This window comes from Cyprinus carpio, unplaced genomic scaffold (assembly GCF_018340385.1).
Source record: "Cyprinus carpio isolate SPL01 unplaced genomic scaffold, ASM1834038v1 S000006731, whole genome shotgun sequence".
NCBI classification, from domain to species: domain Eukaryota; kingdom Metazoa; phylum Chordata; class Actinopteri; order Cypriniformes; family Cyprinidae; genus Cyprinus; species Cyprinus carpio.
The window spans coordinates 1,026,024-1,033,808 of NW_024879334.1; the positions used below are offsets into that span (position 1 = coordinate 1,026,024).

Consider the following 7,785-nt stretch of genomic DNA (forward strand, 5'->3'; position numbering starts at 1 on the left):
GCCCGTACCATTATTCACTAAAATTAATCAATTGGTTTAGGGACAAGGTAATGGGTCAAATGAATTTTTTTGTTGTCTTAGATTAAAATAATAATGGATATATGCGAATCCCATTGAGAAAATACTAAAAAAAAACTTAAACATTTGATGCAGCACTGAAATGTTTCGTTAGATTCATCCATAATCATCTCAACGGCATGACTTAAATTTATTTTTCTTCTTTTAAACAGTTTGCAAATAAGCTGCATCTGCTGCTTCAGCTTGGTATTTGCTCTATGTTTCTTCGTGTGGGTGTGCTCTGGGGAAACATGTGGCGTCGTGAATGTAAGACTCATGTCTGCTCTCTGCGGTTTGATCAGAATGTTCCAACACAATTTTGCGCCAAGAAGAGGATTGTTGCCTTGGCGTACACTTGCGCCTTTACCGTTAAGTAGACACGTGCCAATCATAAAGCACCCGCAGGATCTGATTTCATTGTTACGCAAGCAATGAAAAATGTGTAGTGTGATGTCCCTACCATTTCTTATAAAAAATAAAAAAGACAAAGTTGACCAGTGTTCGATGTAGTTGATATGTTGTCTGAAGGATAAAAATAAATGTAGGGATGAAAAGTGTATGACTGGTTGACCACACATGTGCCTTACTATGTTTTTATTTTTTTAATATGATATTTGGATCCTGAGCTGATGCGCATTTCAGCAGAGTCAATCATTTACACACTTATTCAATACATGGACGGTGGAGAATACTAATTTTATAACAGGACAATGAATGTACAGGAGCCTTGTAAAGTGTAAATAACAATGATATGAAGTGAATACATTAGTGGCATCCCCTCAAACCACGCAAGGGATGGTACAGTGCATACGGTTTACTGAATGTAAATTAGGGTCGTCTGTGTGTTGTAACTCATACTTCTGTGAAAACAATTGTTTGATAGAGAAACTCCTCGGCAAAGCCATAATTCACCGTATTATTCAACTCAGTTCACTTCAAACTGCTTTAATAAACTGATTTTTAAAAGACATTTTTCTAAGCAGTGTCATTTATTTGTACTGAAGTTTTGTACAGCTCTGATTTGTTTTATATGGAATAATGTTCACATCTCTACAATAACAAATCATTATGCACATAGACTTAGAATGAATAATAACATTAATAAACTCCACAAATATCCCCTATTTGACACAAATGATATTATACTCCTAATGTTCCCCTCACCAATGTTATTTATTTTATAAAAGATTCACTATTATTTGGATATGCAAATTTATTTAACTTTATTATTTTTAATTATATTATTCAATTTTAATAGTTATTTTATTTTATTCAATTTTAATAGTTATCCTATTTTATTCTGTTCTGTTTTATTCTATTCTGTACTATTCTATTTTATACTATTTTAAAAGTTTTTTTTTCTTTTTTTTTCTATTCTATTTTATTGTATTTTATGATGAAGTAAGTTGAAGATTGTTTTTGAGAGAAAAAGTTGAAGGAGAGCAACTGTTTGAAACCGGAAATGACAGACTGCCCCTTAGCAACCGCCGTAATGTCGTAGCAACCAGTGTTTACGTCTGGCTCAGGAGTCGGAGATGCCGCTGATAGTGAGAGATCACACATGGACACAAAACCTGAACAAAGTTTACATAAGCGTGCCTTTAAAGGGAGTGAAGACCACAAACGTTCATGTCATCTGCAAGGACGAGTATCTGAGGGTCAGGTCTGAAGCATTAAATGTGAAACCGTAACCTAAAATTAAAAAAATTAAAAACAGTGCAACAAATACTTCCAGAATGTATGATTTTGTATACTTTTTTTTTTTAAACGATTGTTTTTGAATCAATGCACTTAGCAATTTTTGCTATACATACAGAATGATTTCTCTGATTTCTATACATGCAGGATGATTTCTCTGATTTCTATACATGCAGGATGATTTCTCTGATATCTATACATGTAGGATGATTTCTATACATGCAGAATGATTTCTCTGATTTCTATACATGCAGGATGATTTCTCTGATTTCTATACACGCAGGATGATTTCTCTGATTTCTATACACGCAGGATGATTTCTATACATGCAGAATGATTCTATACATGATATTCTCTTTAGGGTTGGAAATCTTTTAATTTAAAAATGGGTTTCCAGTCACGAGTTGGCGTTTCGATCAAATTGGCCTCTGTTATGATACGCAGAATGTTTAGTATATTTTTGCTGGTCAAAGTTCAAAAGCAATTAACACATTTTATTTTTGCAATAGAACAGAAATCTATTTTTTTTTGTAAATAAGACATAAATATTGACAAAGACACCTGTAAATTGGAGCATTCTGGGTTCTTTGATCAGTTTTCACGATCTAAAAGTGACATTTTAATAAATTCTGCATCCTTGTTGCTCAATTTCGGGATTTAAATAGGAATTTAAAAGACATTGTTATTTGATTTCTGAGTGGCACACAACTCTGGTTCTCGTTGTAACTTCCTGAAATAGAGGAAGTATTTCACAACATCAATCTGATGTTTTTTTTTAGGTCTTCAGGACTATCACGCGGCTCTAGAAATCGACCCACACAATGCAGCCCTGCGAGCTGATACAGACAAGATTCGTGAGATCATAATAATCCCAATAAAAAAGATCCCAATAAAACAACATTTGCCTTTTTGAATGGATGTTTATTGCAGCCAGAATCACAATACTGGACATACATCATTGCTTTATTTTAACTGCAGATAAAAACAAAAGAAGACCTTGATTTTGAGTTAACGATGAATAAGTGATCATTACTATGGACCTATGGACGTTCTCAAACAAACATGATAAACGCTTTTGAAAGCATGCAATAGTCTCTTATAGATGCAAATGTAAATGCAAATGATTAACTACTGTATGAATGATTAACTGATGGAACTATTAATAATAATATTAGGAAAAGCCATATAATAAAAACAGCTTTGAACAGAACTTTGGCTAACATTCTGACATCATTCTGATTATCATTAATATCGTTAAGTCTTTCTGTTGAATGGTTTAGGGCTGCCGTCCTCATTATACACCAGGTCAGTAACCCAGTTTATAAGTGTCTTGTCACTGCTGTCTAGATCCTTAGGTTCAGAAGATGCCTGACGTAGCTTCTTCCAGTCACCCCACTCCATTCTCCTCGTTCTGGAAATCACCACCAGAATTGCCCTTCTAGAAACACCACAGAATTTCCCAGCTGGAGGAACATGTGTGTCACAGCTGAATCCATAATCATTCCATGTGTTGTCACTCATATAATAAGCAACATTACTCAGGGTGGTTCTTATTGGTTCACTTTCAAGAAACAACTTATATGCATTGTCCCACCACTCTTCACCCACTTCATCCAGATTGCCCCAACTTGACATCTGTTGAAAAAACGTAAATTAAAATCAGTGTTACTCTAAGTCAAAGTCCCTTTAAGGGTATTCTATAGTCTTTGTCTAAGTCAATTGTCAAATGTTAAGTTGATAAACACTAAATGTGTCCCTGGAGCACAAAAGCAGTCTTAAGTCTCTGGGGTATATTTGTAGCAATAGCCAAAAAAAAAAAAAAAAAACATTGTATGGGTCAAAATTATCGATTTGTCTTTTATGTCAAAAATGATAAGGATATTAAGTAAAGATCATGTTCCATGAAGATGTAAATTTCCTACCGTAAATATATCAAAACTTAATTTTTGATTAGTAATATGCATTGCTAAGAACTTCATTTGGACAACTGTAAAGGTGATTTTCTCAATATTTAGTTTTTTTTTTGTTATTATTGTTTTTTTTTTGTTTTATAGTTGTATCTCGGCCAAATATTGTCCTCCTAATAAACCATACATCAATGGAAATATTATTTATTCAGCTTTCAGATGATGTATAAATCTTGCTTATTGTTAGTTAATGCATTAAATATAGTTAACAAATGGAACCTTATTGTAAAATGTTACTAAACATTTTTCCACTAAAAGAACCCGTTGTGCATTGAAAGGTTTCCGTTAATGTTAAAACAGCTTTGTATTGTTACAGTGTCTGTACACATTTAATATTATTTTTATATTGTGAACAGACATTGTGAAAACTACAGATCGAACTTCCGCATTTTTATATCCCCACTCACGGATAGCCTGATCGAGCCCAGTGCATGATGGGTGTTGAAGTTTTCCTAATTCTTTTCGCCACAGCCCTGTTTGTTTTCGTTAGTCGTGTAGCGGAGATTTAACAAAAGAAAAACAAAAACCCATCGCGTTTCTACTGTCTGCAAAACTACATCTCGTCAGTTCTTCATGAAACCATAGATGCCAATAAAGAAGCTTTATTTTAAATATGATACTGGGCTAGGTATACTTAAAAACTTACTTTTTGTATGCGATGTTCTGTGACCTCCTGTAAAAGATATGCGTTGATAGAGAGCTGCTGCAATGCCTTTAAGACAGATGTAGCTATTTTATGAAAACAAAAGGAATTCAACAGTGTGTAGAGTATGGGCGGTATGAACTTGCCACGCCCCCCTGTTAAAAAAAAAAAAAAAAAGCAGCATGCTGATAAGGTATGTTTTGAAACATGGCATCTGGTTTTAGCTGGTCTTGAGCAAGAGCTAGTTGCTAGTTACCAGCTTAAACCAGCTCAAACCAGCTGCCATGCTTCAAAACATACCTAACCAGCTGGTTTTTCAACAAGGGCCTGTAGACTTCTTGTGTAGAGATCACAAGTTCTTCGGACAATACGGATGTGCCATGTGTGTCATATACAAGTATTAGTAATACTGCACAAAGTACAGGTGTGTTCATCCCATGAGATATTTTAAGCTGTAGCCTACAGCTACTAATTGAATTGAGTCTAGAATGTGGCCAGCGTAGAAACTGGTTGACTTCTTTATTATTGTATATTTAATCAAAGTGAACATATAAAATCACAAAAAGGCCAAGACAGCTTTTCTAATTACTAGTCTGTGTTCAGACTGGTTTTTACACACTTCAAACTGAAAACAGTGAACACTTTCAGAGTGTGTGCTGCTGCTGCAGGAACAAAGCCTGCCAGTTTGATTGTAAATCCACTGATGCGATATTAACTGCACCACTAGATGCTACTGTCGGACAAGCCACAGCATAATTTCATGCTGGTCTCCTCATCCTCCTGAATCCTCAAGTAAAGGTACGTTCATTGATACATTTACATTTACATTTAGTCATTTAGCAGACGATTTTATCCAAAGCGACTTACAAACGAGGACAAAGGAAGCAATCAAAATCAACAAAAGAGCAATGATATATAAGTGCTATAACAAGTCTCAGTTAGCCTAAACGCAGTACACATAGCAAGGGTTTTTAAATAATATAATAAATAAAAAGAAAACAGATAGAATAGAAAAAGAATAGAGCAAGCTAGTGTTAGAGGTCTTTTTTGTAGTTGTATAATAAATGAAAAGAAAATAGATAGAATACAAAAAGATTAGAAAGCTAGTTAGATTTTTTTTTTTTGTATAGAATTAGAATAGTGAGTGCTAAAGTTAGAGGGTCAAATAAAGATGGAATAGATGTGTTTTAAGCCGATTCTTGAAGATGGCTAAAGACTCAGCTGCTGGGATTGAGTTGGGCAGGTCATTCCACCAGGAGGGAACATTTAATTTAAAAGTCCGTAAAAGTGACTTTGTGCTTCTTTGGGATGGCACAATCAAGCGACGTTCACTTGCAAGCTTCTAGAGGGCTCATTAGTCTGTGAAAGTGACTTTGTGCTTCTTTGGGATGGTACAATCAAGCGACGTTCACTTGCAGAACGCAAGCTTCTAGAGGGCACATAAGTCTAAAGTAATGAATTTAGGTAAAGGGGTGCAGAGCCAGTGGTGGTTTTGTATGCAAACATCAATGCCTTGAATTTTATGCGAGCAGCTATTGGTAGCCAGTGCAAATTGATAAATAGAGGTGTGACGTGTATTCTTTTTGGCTCATTAAAAATTAATCTTGCTGCCGCATTCTGGATTAATTGTAAAGGTTTGATAGAACTGGCTGGAAGACCTGCCAAGAGAGCATTGCAATAGTCTAGCCTTGACAGAACAAGAGCTTGAACAAGGAGTTGTGCAGCATGTTCCGAAAGAAAGGGCCTGATCTTCTTAATGTTGAATAAAGCAAATCTGCAGGACCGGACAGTTTTAGCAATGTGATCTGAGAAAGTTAGCTGATCATCAATCATAACTCCAAGGTTTCTGGCTGTTTTTGATACCCCAAGAACCCTCAGGATACCCTCAGGCCATCCCTGATGAGTTTGTTTCTTCATGGGAACAGATCAGACTGATCCTCTGCAGTGAATGGGTGCCGTCAGATGCTACTTACAAACACACACGCAGGTTTTATCTTCTCAAGACATTAAGTGATGGACTGGAGTGGTACGGATTACTTGTGATGTTTTTATCAGCTGTTTGGACTCTCATTCTGACGGCACCCATTCACTGCAGAGCATCCATTTCTGAGCACGTGATATAATGCTAAATTTCTCCGAATCTGATGAAGAAAAAACTCATCTCCATCTTGGATGTCCTGAGGGTGAGAACATTTTCAGCACCTTTTCATTTTTGTGTGACCTGTTCCTTTAAGTAAAGTAACCATTTCAATAGGACATCAAAAGGCCATTTTTGACATATTCTGAAGCATATGTTTTATTTGATAAGGTTATTGTTACATCTGTTAGTTTCAGGTGCCATATCCATCATACAGACACAACACTGGACATCAAGATTAAAATGATCAATTACAATATCAACAAAACAAGACCGATTTTGAGTGAATGATCAATAGAATGGACTCAAATAAGAGATGCAAATGTGTTTGGTCACTGTCCCTTTAACTGTGATTTGTAATTTGGGATATACACATAGCTGTGGTCCAAGCTGGTATTAAAGGAATTGTCCAAGGTGCTGTGAGAATGTGTGGGATATGGGGTGATAGGAACAGGGCGAGGACTCAAAAGTGGGTGATTGAGCGCCGTAGTTGCCGGATGTCGTTTTATACGTCAGGTTCTGAGATCTGGTCAGCGCTGGATCTTCAGGCGACGTATGAGATCCTGGTTTGATCATGCAGGAGAAAATCCAAGGATTTCCAGGATTAGCACATGGAACCCGACGCTCAGGATTTGACATTATGAGTGCAGGCTGAAAGGAGATAAAGGGAAGTCTAATTAATTATTGTGTAACCAAAGCCAGTTAATCCTTTTAGGAACTCAAAACATTTCATTGACCACTAGGCTACTTAATTTCATTTATTTTTCTGTTATTAAAAATATGATTTTAAGAATATAATGAATGTAATTCCCTGTAGTAATACAAATACAGATAATATAACCCTATAAAGCTTCTAGAAAATAGTCTCTCTATTATTTATTTATAAACATTGCTATTTATAATTTGGATATGCAAATTAATTTAACTCAATTTTACTCCTTTTTTTAACTGCAAAGTGTTTAACCCTTTTTATTTGTGCAATAAACTGTATATTAACTTTATACTGTACAGTTAGAATTATTATTTATTTAAATCACATTTTATTTATGTATTTTAATAAATGTGTTTATTATTTTATGTTTATTTTACCTGATTTTTGAATGTTTTTATTTCAATCAAATTTTCTTTATTTACTAAATATTTAAACCAAATTGGATTTATTTATTAATCAAATTGAGTTTGATATATAGTTAATTTAATCTTAATTTTATTTTATTAAAAATAGTTTTTTTGTACATTTTCAAACAGGCTTTCTTTAAACTTTCCACTTTTAGCTCTGCAAA

General features: G+C 34.7%; 1 long non-coding RNA gene across 1 annotated transcript; it reads right to left on the bottom strand.

The window, feature by feature from the left end:
• Positions 1-2,655: 2,655 nt before the first annotated feature.
• Positions 2,656-4,501, bottom strand: LOC109101336. Its single transcript, XR_002019714.2, has 2 exons — positions 4,369-4,501; positions 2,656-3,390 (listed from the first exon to the last, which is right to left on the bottom strand). It is a non-coding gene; the product is annotated as an uncharacterized LOC109101336 (long non-coding RNA).
• Positions 4,502-7,785: the final 3,284 nt, after the last annotated feature.